Source organism: Canis aureus, chromosome 7 (genome assembly GCF_053574225.1).
Source record: "Canis aureus isolate CA01 chromosome 7, VMU_Caureus_v.1.0, whole genome shotgun sequence".
Classification (NCBI taxonomy): domain Eukaryota; kingdom Metazoa; phylum Chordata; class Mammalia; order Carnivora; family Canidae; genus Canis; species Canis aureus.
In genome coordinates this window covers 47,047,114-47,060,349 of record NC_135617.1, presented here as the reverse complement: position 1 = coordinate 47,060,349, position 13,236 = coordinate 47,047,114, and the positions used below count along the sequence as shown (strand labels likewise).

The 13,236-nt window shown below is 35.3% G+C and overlaps 1 protein-coding gene across 18 annotated transcripts in view; it reads right to left on the bottom strand.

Annotated features, from left to right (window-relative positions):
* Nucleotides 1-1,234: 1,234 nt before the first annotated feature.
* Nucleotides 1,235-13,236, bottom strand: part of KHDRBS2 (KH RNA binding domain containing, signal transduction associated 2) — a 589,140-nt gene continuing 577,138 nt past the window's right edge. For 9 of the 18 annotated variants that reach the window (XR_013383276.1, XR_013383278.1, XR_013383277.1 and 6 more), the window contains 3 exons: nt 8,218-9,110; nt 2,929-2,987; nt 1,235-1,445 (listed from right to left, as the gene is read on the bottom strand). The gene's annotated coding sequence lies outside the window, so the exon portion shown is untranslated. Of the gene's footprint in view, nt 1,446-2,928; nt 2,988-8,217; nt 9,111-10,216; nt 10,245-13,236 lie in introns of all 18 variants that reach the window. The other 9 variants (XR_013383265.1, XR_013383268.1, XR_013383270.1 and 6 more) reach the window with 6 other exon arrangements.

The following is a 13,236-nucleotide window of genomic DNA, read 5'->3' as shown; positions in this document are numbered from 1 at the left end:
TTTTAAAGAGGTTTGTATGTTCTGAGATGGACTGATCAATAATAATACGGAAAAACTAGGGTGTTATAAAGCTGAATTTTAAAGTATAGCACATATAATCTGTGAATAAGGATGAATGTGTTTGAAAATAAACATAAAGGGAATAATGAAACCTTACTTCTCTGAAAAGTATTAGCTGTTAGATGTATTAGATCTAAATTTATTAGATAAACTTCACATTTCCTTATAAGATTCCATATTATTTTTACTTACTGTCAGTAGAAATACATTTTTACAGATCTTACTTTGTCAAATATAATCTTACAGTGGTCTCATATTCCTACACGTGAGTTAATGGTTTCTCTCAAATAGTTCTTTCAACCATTTACATGTTTGTGGATCAGTACACATTTAAAAATACTCAGAAGGGAATTTGAAAATTAACTCCTATCAATTCAAAGGGATAGCAAAATTATGTATTGATAAAACGGTCTTGTAGGGAGCAAGATGGAGTCAGTCATGTCAAGCAGGGGCCTGTGTCAGGCAGTGATGCAAGCAGTGTAGGGCACTGTAGCTACAAAATATCACTGAGACCAGCACCAGCTGACAACACCCCAAAACTGATAACAAGCAGAAGCAGAGGAGGTCTGCAGGGGCCCAAGACTGATTAAATCTCTTTAAAAGGGGAAGATTTTTGTAGCAAACTGTCAGACTCTTCAGACATGACATCTCTATGTATGACCCTTAAAAAAGGCAGCTGCCACCAAAGGCTCTGCCTGACTGATCTCTGAACAGAACCGAGATCCTTCACTGCTTGAACATCATAAACAGTAAGTGCTGAGAGCTGACTCAGACCAGACAGAGGCCTTACTTATCTCAACTGTGTGCCCACAGAGCAGTGTTTGGTTCATTAACTTCCTACCCTCTGTGTATCTTGTTTGTTGTGTGATTTGTCTTGTGTTATGCTCTGTGTGCCAAGTAAGAAGCCAAGTTAATCATGTGGTGAAATGTCATTGAGTTTGGAATCATGAACCTGCTTTGTAATTATGTTAACCTTGCTTTATGACTGAATAAAGCTGATGTTGTGGAAAGACAGAACTTGTGTGTGCCTTCATATGACAGGTCTATGAAATGAGTGAAAATGACTGAAAATGTCATTTTTTACACTCTTACTCCTGCCTTTTGAATTAGTTGCTAAACACTATACTGAGCTGGAAAGAAATGAGACTAGTAGAAAGAAACGTAGATATGCACATATTTTAAACACCTGTTTATTTTCAAATTTTACAGCTGTATGATACGGCCTGATAGCTGAAGATCATACTTGTACCAGAATTGATTTCAGGAATGAAAGGTAGAGCAAAGACATAGGTAAAAGACAGCTTTCTGGTGAAGGCCCCAGCTCCAACTATTGAAGATTTCCAATGTCTTCGGCAGTAGAAAAGATGGTCTTTCGAGGAAAGTACCTAGAACCGAACCAGAGGTACATGATTGAGAAAAGCTTTCTTGGGAAATTCTCACATACAATAATGGGTCATATTATGGCAACAATACAGTGTATACTTATAGAGCAGAGTAAATTCGGAGCTGATGCCTGCAATGAAGAATTGCAGAATAGGTATCAGTGGAGCAGATTATCTGTTTTAGGGGTCCTTGGACATTGGGAAAGAGAAGAGAGTGGCCAGGAAACAACAACAGTGATGAGCAAGGGACATATTTCATCATATCACTAAAAGGGAAGAGCTGGGATCTATGTATGGGGAATATAAACTGTACCAAAGAATGACATCTTGGAGTTCAGTGCATCATATCTAGGGCTGAGCTGACTATTGGAGGCTTATGTCAGCATATACTATCTGTCTCTTGGTTCTGTGGCTTTTAAGACTCCTTAGTGAGAGGCACTATTGCTTTAGAAACAAATTATTTTAAGTTGGAAACTCAAGTCATATCTTTCCCTTTCTTGATGAACATCTGACTATTTCCAAAGAGGTTACATTTGAGTTTATGAGGTAAAAGAAAAAAGAAAGAGAAAAGCAGCTTTTTACCTAGAAGAGACACATAAGTAAGTTTTTGGAATCAGAAATACAGCCCTAACGTAGGTAATGTCATTCTTTCAGTAATCATTTTTCAGTATTTCCAATGTGCCAGTTACAAGGTAGATATTAGATGGATAGGACATGTTTCTGCCCATTAGAAATTTACATCCTAGTGGAGGATAGAGACAAATAAGCAAAAAATGACAATACAGTGTTCCATTTTCTGATGGATTTGTTGGAGGTACTCTAAGAGGGGAGGTGTACCTAACCCACATCAAAAACAAGGGGAAAGGGTCAGAAAATACTTCCAAAACAGTGGCTGAGCTAAATTTAACTATCAATATATGTGGTCATGACTTTGTATACAGGGCTATCTGTTGAGTTAAAACTGTTGAGTTGATATAAATAAATATATCAGTGGCATTTAAAGATGAGTTAGTAGTGGACCTTAAGTGTAAACTAGGAAAATTTGATTTGAAAGAAATGGGAGATCAATTAAGTTTTTAAGCTGGGAGCAACAATATGGCAGAAATGCTTCTAAAGCTTTCAGTCAGTAGGGTGATCTGGTGAAAGGGGATTGGAGGAGGGAGGTAAGCAATGTCAACCACTTACATGTGAACCAGCAGAGATGAGAATCTAGGATGGTAGTTGTAGGGAAAGCACAAATTGTCAGCATGTGTTTGGATTTTGAATTAATTTCAAAGGTTTTTCTCCTCAAAAATGGGCATTTGGTTGAAATTGGAGGAGAGATGAAAGCCATAAATCAATCAATAAGAGCACCCAACTGATAACTGGTTGGAAGACTGTGAAAGTCTCTGGAGATGTAAATATAGGATTTGAAAAAGACATGGAAACAGATGAAATGGGGAAGGTAAAAGTTGCTTCCCAGATGTCAGTATCAGTGTCCACTTACATGCCCATTTATTCCTTTCACAGGGCTGCTGATGTTGCTTTCAGCATGATGAAAATGTTCTGAAAGAAAATGGGAACAACTATGTTTGTGAAAAGACTTGCACCAACTAATGTGAGTGTGGCCAACAGAAATTTGTGAGTTGAAATAAAGTTTAATATACCTAGTAACTGGACTATTATTTTAATACCAAATGATCGTTTGAAAAACTGTGTCATGTGGCACTTGGAATGGTCCTAATATGAGAAATAAGCCCACTCAAAATAACTTATCATGATAAATCTCATGGAGAAATAGAGGAAGAACATACTTAATGAGCACTTGTATTCCAGACATGGTGCTAGGTGCTTTATTAGAACAAAATTTTTCTCACATTAGAATGTGTACATACTGCATTTTATCATTTTAGTTGAAAAGTTTGACGGAATGATGGCATTAGTTCCTCCTAAGAAAGTCATAGCATAAACAATTTTGAAAAGTAGTTTGGATACAAAAAGTAAATGGTTAGGTCCAATTAAATATGTTCAGGTAAGTGTTTGTGAATGTCATATTCTTGATTACATATACTTTCTACCTCCATTTATTTATAGCTATATTTGTTGGCACCAATGCTTTCAGGTCAGTCCCTATGAGGATGGCAAATTCTGATCTCCCTGTTGGTAGAAGTTACTTTCTGACAGGGCCATTTTCCTTTGGGATGGATTGCATCAAATTCATCACTGCCACTAGAAAATTAACAAAGCAGATATCTTACAGATCTCAATTTGAAATAAACATCTCCAAACAAAACAAAACAAAACAAAACAAAACAAAATCTCCATATAGGAAGGGTAGCATGCAATTTCACAAATAAAAATGAAAACCAATATTTTCCTTCTTTAAACATTCTAATTTATCTGAGTTATCTTTATGAGGTGTAAAAAAAAGCAAACTGAGTAAAAGCCTCCTTAGGACAAAATAAATTACCCTTTGATATCCAGTGTAGCAACCTCCTATTTGAGAAAAACAGAACTTCACAAAAGCTTAATATATTCAGGATTTGACAAAGTGTGACCCATTTACTGAAGCAGAAAATGCACCACAGGTTTTTCAGGTTTTTTTTTTTTCTTTCAAAAGCAGATAAATCATATTTATCAGTGAAATAAAAGAACTGCTTCTAGACTTATTTAGGAGAAAATTGGGAAAGAAAGGGGAGAAACAAGAATTTTGACTCAAGAAGATAATCCTCAAATAAAATGTGGTAGGTTTTAAAGATTTCATAGGAATGTCAGAATGGGGAGATATTTAATGAATTTATGTAAAAAGAAACTGGTAGTTACTGTAGATTTCTTCAAGCCCTCTAGATACCATGAAGATATTGAACAATTTATAGAAGCCACATGCCATTTTTCATAGGATATTTCTGAGATTTTTGTCAGGATTTTATTTTATTTTATGTATGTATTTTTAAGATTTTATTTATTTATTCATGAGAGACATAGAGAGGTAGAGACATAGGCAGAGGGAGAAGCAGGCTCCCTGCAGGGAGCCTGATGTGGGACTTGTTCCTGGAACTTCAGGATCATGCCCTGAGCCAAAGGCAGATACTTAACTGCTGAGCCACCCAGGCATCCCTTTATCAGGATTTTAAATATACTGGAAAAAAGATACAAAACCCTTACTCTGACTTATGTATTCTCCTAAATGCTCATTTCATGATAGCACTTTTTACATTTTTCTGCATGTATCAGTTTAATGAATTGTCTTTCCTCTGCATGCACCACTTTAATTGTCAATTCCTTGAAAATGAGGAGCTCTGTCTTATATACCCTCACATACACGGTGCCTTGTACTGCATTTAACACAAAACAGCTGTATCAACAAATGTTTGTTGATTGTAGGACTAAGGAAATAAAAATGGGAGTCCATGGACATTTCTTCATAAAAAAGTATATATTAACATATAGATTGAGATACTTTTATATTAATCAATCACTTAAAATAGACAAATATGACCACTGATTATATTTTAATACATTATCCTTCTAAAAAGGATCTTTTATCTTACATAAAAGAAAACTCATTTCATTTATATCACCTAACAATTTTATAAAATACTGAAAAAGCATGTAATTGTAATTAATATTACTTTAACAATTCTAAGTGGTGAATGTTATGTTGATAAGCTAGGAGTGTGACTGAGAGATTTTACTTCTCAGCCTTATTTTTAGATTTCTTGGATCATTTAGATTTATTTTTTTAGATTTATATTTTAAGCCAAAGTCAGAAATGGAGCTACAACTGAGGTTTCTAACAATTTGTTTAAATTTTAAATTATACAGAAGGATTAGAAAAGTCTTTTTTTAAAAAAGTCTTTTAAGTGCACTTCATTTATTCGTTAACAGTTACTCCCAGTGTCCTGATGGAACAGATCAGATGTGGCGAGTATGAGTTGAGTCCATGGTGCTGCAGATGAAATTAAGAAAAAACAAAACAAAACAAAACAAAAACTAACCAACCAAACAAAAAAACATGGGAAATCACTTTTAGGACCCTTGAAAACCATTTCCAGTCTAAAGCTACAGGGCAGAAATGATCAATAATGGTGGCCATTTAGCTCATTCATTTCTTTTAATGAACATGCTCACAACTCACTAAAAGCATTCTTATAGGACTGGGATGGATTTCAATTCTCTGGTGACTGACAGAAATACAGCCTTTGATAAAACCTGGAGGGAGTAACACTGCTCCCCACCATCCTTCCTCCCCTTCATCTTTACAACTTAGTGCTGTTTCACTCAGAAAAATATGTCATCTTGGTACAGAATGACAAGCAGTTGATCGGCAACTATTAGCCGAATTCTTCCCATGATTCTTAATGCAGTTTATTTTAGGAAAGAATCCCAAAACTGTGAATGCATTTCAAATATGTAAAGTCTAGTAAATGTAGGAATAAAGGCCTCAAGAAAAAATGGGCACTGAGCTGGTTTAATCATTTTATTAATATTCAGTAGGATCGTTTCCATTTCTGTAGTCACTGCCCTAGTTCAAGTAAGCATTAATTTGTATCTAATAAAGTGCCATTAATACTGAGAATCCTTATAAATTGCTTTTGATAAATGAACAACATCTGGATTATTGCATCAGTCTCTTAACTTGTCTCAACTATTCAAGTTTCTTTCAATTATTACCTATTTTATGTCTAACTGTCGGGAAGAAAAAAAGCCCTCTCTTGAATTTCCACCAGTATTTAATTCTCTGCTTATGAAACTCGAGTTTACTTATTCAAAATTCTTGTGCCTGAGATTAATTTTTTTTCCTACTGACTTCCCAAGAACCTCATTTCTTCCTATTCAGTTATTCTCTTATGACTTCACTGCATCCATATTTTTCAAAAAAGTACATTTTAATTTTCTGGTGTCATAATCTCAAATGTCTAAGTTTAAGAATTTCTAGGAAAAAAAATACTAGCCTGTTGGCAAAGACTGGAAAGTCCCTGTGATTTCAGATGCCCCTTTCTTGGATCTAAGTCAGAGTTGAGTTGGGTAAAGGTGGAAGTAGCTGTGGTGGGGGAGGGGGAGGGAGGATTTACTGGGCCTCTTTGTTGTTTCCTTTTCTCCCTATTTGTAATATTATATTGTCTGTATATGAGAGGTTTTGATACTCAAAGGATAGTAAATCTTTTCAGAGCAAATGAACAGTATAGTTACTAATCAAGAGTAAGTATACTAATACATATTTTGACCCTTTTGATGGGATTTTTTTGAAGTTCAAGTACTACAGACACATAGCACATGGAATTGAATTGTGTCCTGTCTTCATAATTCCTGTCCTCATATTTCATGTTTGCAATGGGGACAGAAGATAAACTTAGATCAAAATCCTCTAAAGGCATGAGAGAAATGAGACTTTCAACAGTCTGGTTGTATGGTGTGAACCTTAATGTGGATAAATATTAATTTTAGCAGACAAATTTCTGTGACAGGACTTGGGGTTTTAATTGAATACTTTTTATCAGCAAGATTAGTTAAATGCCTGGATTCATAGTTTCTATGTCATTAAGGAGTTATTTTTTAGAATAATATTATCTTTGTCTTTATAACTCTGCAACATCAGTTACAACTTTCCACTTCATGGAATCTCAGAGAATCTGGGCATATCTGCCAATCATCTCTGTTATTATGAAGTGTCAACTCTATTATGAGAAAACAATTTCAACAACAATTTATGACCTCAAATATAGAAGCAAGCTATTAAATTTACTTCTTAACTTCTGTGTTTCCTTCTCTCATCCCATTTTGGGAAATACACCTCCCACAAATACATTCTCCAGTTTCTGCCAAATTGTGTATTTAACACACCAAACACACCAAACTGAGTCCCACACCTAAAATGGGCTTTCTCATTTGCCCAAGTCATTCTGCCTTGAACTGCCATTTTAACATTTCCAAACAATGCTTTATTCATTTCACTTATGTTTTCCAATGGCATCCCTACAAAATGAAAAACAATCTCTTTATTTTATACAGTAAAGGACCTTCATGATATGATTACTTTTCACTTGCTCAATTTTTCTCTCTTAACCACCTCCTGAACCCTTAGTGCTCCATGTAACTTGGGAACATAATTTATGCTTATCCACTTGGCTTCCCATCTCCAGTTGGCTACTTTCTTATCATCTTCTCCACTCCTGAAATGCTCTTCTCTTCTCGGCCTACTTCAATCACTCACTCTCCCCTCTAGGGACTTTCCTTGATTTCCCCAACCACAAATTCTCTTCATTCACAAAATGCACATAGCACTTTCCATCTAATACAGTGGTTTAAAACTACAGGTGATTTTTCCCTCAGTCTTTAGATATGGGCAATATCTGGAGATACTTTTAGTTGTCCCTAGTGGGAAGGTGCTATTGGTGTCTCCTGGGTAGATGCCAGAAGGCAGGGATGCTGCTAAACATCCCACAATATACAGGACAGTCCCTACCACTAAGAATGAGCTGATCCAAAATGTCAATAGTGCTGCTGTCGCAAACCGTAATTTAATCCAATTTGACAACTCTATTTCAATCCTGCCTTTACTATGTTTAGTCATCTGTATTAGGATATAAGCCTCTAGAAGAGTGGGACCACACCTGATGCAGAATTTTATTTCCTCAAAATTCTAGTGCAAACTCTGGAATATGTGAGCACTCAAAAATATTTTTATTTTTATTTTTTTATTTTTTTATTTTTTTATTTTTATTTTTTTTCAAAAATATTTTTAAATCTATGGGTATGGATACCTGGAATAAGCATGCAAGAAGAAAATACTTACCAATCAAGCTACATTAAGTTCGATAGATACTTTCTTTGAAGCCTTTGAAAATTCAGCTATCATTTGAGGATCTCTTAATGATGAAAATCAATTGGCATTATGCTAGCAAAGAGAGAACATTTGGGTCAGCATATATTTTTGTGATAAGCAAAAACAAAGAGACATATTACAACTTTACTGTATTTTCATAGAAGATGAAAAATGCAGAGTCTGAGGTATTCAGCGTTAGGATATCTATCCTTAATAATTATCTTCTATTTCTCCTATGGCAGATTTGTTGAGTTGTTGTTATTATTGTTGTATACTATGCCACAAACAATTAATCCTTCCACAAAGTTTTCTCAGTTGCTGAGTAGTATGTGTTGGTTAAATCAGCTCCAATTTGTTTGTATTCTTTTAAGTGGACATCTAGCTGTTGGGCAAAATAAAATATTAAATTATCTTGCCAACTTGCTATAAATATTTGAAAATGCTATTAGAATACACAAACGGTTTTTTTAAAGCTTACTTATGAAATGAAGTGATGCATTTTGCTTACTAATATAATATCTATGTTTATATCATGTCCAACAGTCTCCGGTATATGGAAAACTGAATGGAGTGGATGGTTCCCTGCTCTAGAGGACATATTCAAACAATTTGCCTGCCATTCAAGATCCTCCCAAATTTGCCCTCTACTTACCTGTGTCTCTTTCACAAATGTCCTGCTTTAATTGGATCATTTCCTTTATTATCTCTTGAATGTATCTCTTACTTCCTTCACCTCTAAAGTTTGTTCTTCTTTTCTTTTTCCTCAAGTTTTTCAATCATAGGGTTTAGTTTCTCTTTTTAGTTCTCTTATGCTTCTTGAATTGCTTGCCATTCTAAACCATCCTTGTCACATGTCAGCTTACCTAAAAAGAGTCCCTTTATCTTTTAAATCATGCCTCTGCCTGATTTAAACATAGCATCTTATACAACTTAATTAATAACTGCTACTGACATTTTGTTGTCATTATATTTGTGCATTATTATTTTTCTTTTTCTTTCAGATTGTAAAGTCCTAGCAGTAGGGACCTTGATTTACAGACATGTTTGAATCATTCTCAGCACCAGTATACTGTCCTGTACATAGTCATTGTTCATTATACGGTAATTGAATAGATGTTGAATGAATTAAAGTTTTTCTTTAGAAGTAGAAAATAGTGTGGCAACCTGGCTAAAAAATATGAAATGAAATTTGTTTTTCCAACAAATAAATATCAAGAATAAATGAAGGGAGGACTGGTATGGACATAATAATCAAAAGTGATGTGTGAATCTTGTTTGAATTTTGATTGGAACAAATAACTTATAAAGGAACATTTTTGTTATAGTTGGAGAAATGTGTATATAGAATGGGTAATGGATGATATTAAGTATCAGAAGTGCATTCATTGTGTTAGAAAGTTTTCAAAAGTTAGAAATGCATACTGAATTATTTACAAACAACATGTTTGATATTTTATTTAAAATATTCCAATAAAAAGTACTAGGGATAATAAAAAAAAACTTGGCAACAATTGTCAAAGTACTGATGATTATTGAGGCAGAGTGAAGGCTACATAGTGTTCATTAAACTATATCACTCTAGTTCAGTGTAAGTTTAAATATTTCCACTGAAAGTTCATATAGATTTATAAAGTGCAATAGGAGAATCACCTTTTAGTCAATCTTATGGTAGGAGAGTAATCTCTCAGTCGTTTTACATATTTACTCTAGGGGACTCCAGTGACTTGGATAAAATATCATTATACGATGTTTAACCCAACACTCGGGAACCAATTCAACATGTGAAAACATTGCATTAGTTGCACAACGTCCTGCTCCTTTGCATGCTACAGAAAACTACTGGGTGCGTAGTGAGTCAGTCTGGCTCTTTACTTTTCTCTAAGGATCCCTTTTCTATTATTCATAACTGTCTGTCTTGAAGGAGGTTAATGTTAACTTAATAGCTAGCCACTAACCCCAAATGACTTACTCTCTTGTCCCGAGAATGACCACCAGCCCTGTAAGAAGCAAAGAATAATTTTTTATCTTTGCTAGTTGAACTGGATCCACTCATCCTTAATGTCATGGAAGAGAAATGTTATAAGGAAAACTTTTCTTTAATAGACACATCAGGGATCAGGTAAGTTGATACAGAGGCTGTGGACATTACCAGGTAATAAATGCTAAAGAAAGATGGCAAAGACAGAACACAGATGAATTTGTAATTTGAACTAGACTTAGTTTTGTCAAGTCTTTCTCTCATACTCATTCTTGTCTTCTCATCTTTGTCGCCACTTTCCCAGACAAGCTCCTATTTACATCTCCTTCAGGTGATGGTCCAAAGCCACTAACCTTGGTTGTCTCCAAAAGCATGCCCCAAATCACCCCCAAAATCATAAAATCTAAGTTATAGTCTTGGGCTTGATAAAGAAACACAGCTTTCAAAGAAGTCCTTTACCCTCCCTGCTTTCAATCACCCCATGCCCTTCTTTCTATTGACAGCAGTGCACTTCCATTCCCCTGTGGGTTACTTCAACATTTTTCCTAGTTGTCTTTTTGCTTACTTTTTTACTCTTCAACACACACTCTCAGACGCTTCCAGATTAGGCTTCTTAAAATATGGCACTTACCATACCAATCCCATGTTCAAAAGCTTGCAGTGGCTTACCATTGCCTATTATGTAAAAATCCATTTTTGTTCACTCAGAATTCCAGGCCTCACAAATCTGCCTGGAGTTTACATTCTAAGTGTGACTTTTTTTAAGCATTTGAAACTATGAATCCACAGAACTAATTGTACTTCTCTGAAAATACTCTGCACTTTTGGGTCTCCATTCTTTGCCTTATGAATTTTCTAATTACTTAAAGCCTCTCTTTCCATAGATTTCTACTTGAGACCATCCAATTTTTCTTTTGTCATCCTGTAGCACTAAAGTCTTTCCTGTCCCTGTCAGAATCCGCATCTTTCCCCCCAAGGTTCTACAGCTCTTCATGTGTATCTTTCATGCACTATTTCCCCTCACTGGTATTATAATCTGGTATGAGCTTCATTTCTCCAGTCATAAACCTTTGCCAATACGACTTACTCATTTCACCTTTGTATCCCTAGTCTCTGGCATAATGGTCTGTGCTTAGGATATGTTTAGTAAATAGTGGTTAAAGGGCTGGTCAAAGGAATACTAAAAATTCTATGCAAAGATAGAGATCAAAATAAAGCAGGGTTTTCCAGTTGTTTAAACATTATGGTGTTTAAATTCTAATTATCAAATAAATTATCACCGTTTATTTGAGGCTATCCCAGGCATTAGGCTAAGTGAAGCTTTGCATTGTCACATTTAATCCTCTCAGTTTAATAGCTCTTTAATGAGAATATTGAGACTTGGAGAGATCAGGTAACTTATCTGTACATGTCTATCTGATTCAAAACCAGGTCTGCTTACAGTGAAACCTAGTCACGTTTCTATATTATAATGTCTGGAAAGCCCTAGGGTTTAGCAGATATAACTCAAAGGACACCTCAAGAGATTTAAAAAAAAGACTCAAACTGAAAATAATTCCCTTTATGCATCCTTTACCTCAATAATAGAAGCTTTTGTTTTGTTTTATTTGAGTGAATTTTTAAAAAAGATTTTATTTATTTATTCATGAGAGACACAGGCAGAGGGAGAGAGAGAGAGACAGAGACAGAGACACAGGCAGAGGGAGAGCCTGATGTGGGACTTGATCCCAAGACGCCAGGATCATGCTCTGAGCCAAAGGCAGACACTCAACCGCTGAGCCACCCAGGGGTCCCAATGCTTTTGTTTTTTATTTTTATCTGCAAGGTGTGACACTCACTTTCTTATTTTCATCATTCCTTTAATACCTATTGCCTTATATACCCAAGGATTTCATATATTTAATTTGTTTGAAGGCATTTAAATATATAACCCCCTACATAATGTAAAAAGTTGCATTTGCTTCCCCAAAGCAGGCATGTTATCAGCCTATGTGTCTACTTAAACAGTACTATCATATTCTAACATATATGTTCTAATCTACTTTTGTAATTGTTCTCAGAACCAATTTATAAGTTTTACAAGAAAATCAATTTCATTACTTGATAGTCTCAATTTCAATTTGCTCCAAATAGTTTTGATTATTTCCAGGAATTCTTCAATTCTGAAAGGATGAGACCAGTGTGCACATACTTAAGATGTAGTTTTTTTTTTTAAGATTTTTAAGTTTATTCATTTGAGAGAGACAGAAGGAGAACATGAGTGGAGGTGGGGGTGGTGAGGGGTAGAGGGAGAGGGAGAAGCAGACTCCTGCTGAGCAGGGAGCCTGACTCAGGGCTCAATCCCAGGACCCTGGGAGGGATCATGATCTGAGCCAAAGGCAGATGCTTGACCGACTGAGCCACCCAGCACCCCTTAAGATGTAGTTCTTTAAAGCCAACTCCCAAAGGGAATTTTAAAATTTAATTGGATGATGTGTGGCTCCCCATGATGGCCACTTAAAAGAGAGCTCATCTGAATGTGTAAATTCTGGTGTGTGTGTGTGTGTTCTGATCTGTATATATTTAGACACACACACACATATGTATACTTCACATTTCCAACTCATTTGATAATGGATCACCCTTATTTTCTTTATATAACTTCTGATAACACCCCAATTTCCCATGTAAATAGAACTGTGTTATTTAGGCTAATGATTATGATGATGGCAGCATCTCTCATAGTTTTTTTAATAAACACACATTTTTGTGTGTGTGTGCTTTGAACAGTTTCTTGTGTTTTCATTCAGGTTAACATCTACAAATTGCATGGTTATGGAAAGTTATTTAAAATCTCTGAGCCTCAATTTCCGTATTTGTAAAACAGAGGTAGCATTACACCTATTCATATGGTTGCTGAGAGGATTCACTGAGTCAGTCCCTGCAAAGTGGCTGGAACCATGTTCAGTTGCTGAATACTGGCATGATCTTGTCAATTCCCTAGGCCCACAAGACAGCACTATTTCTAATAG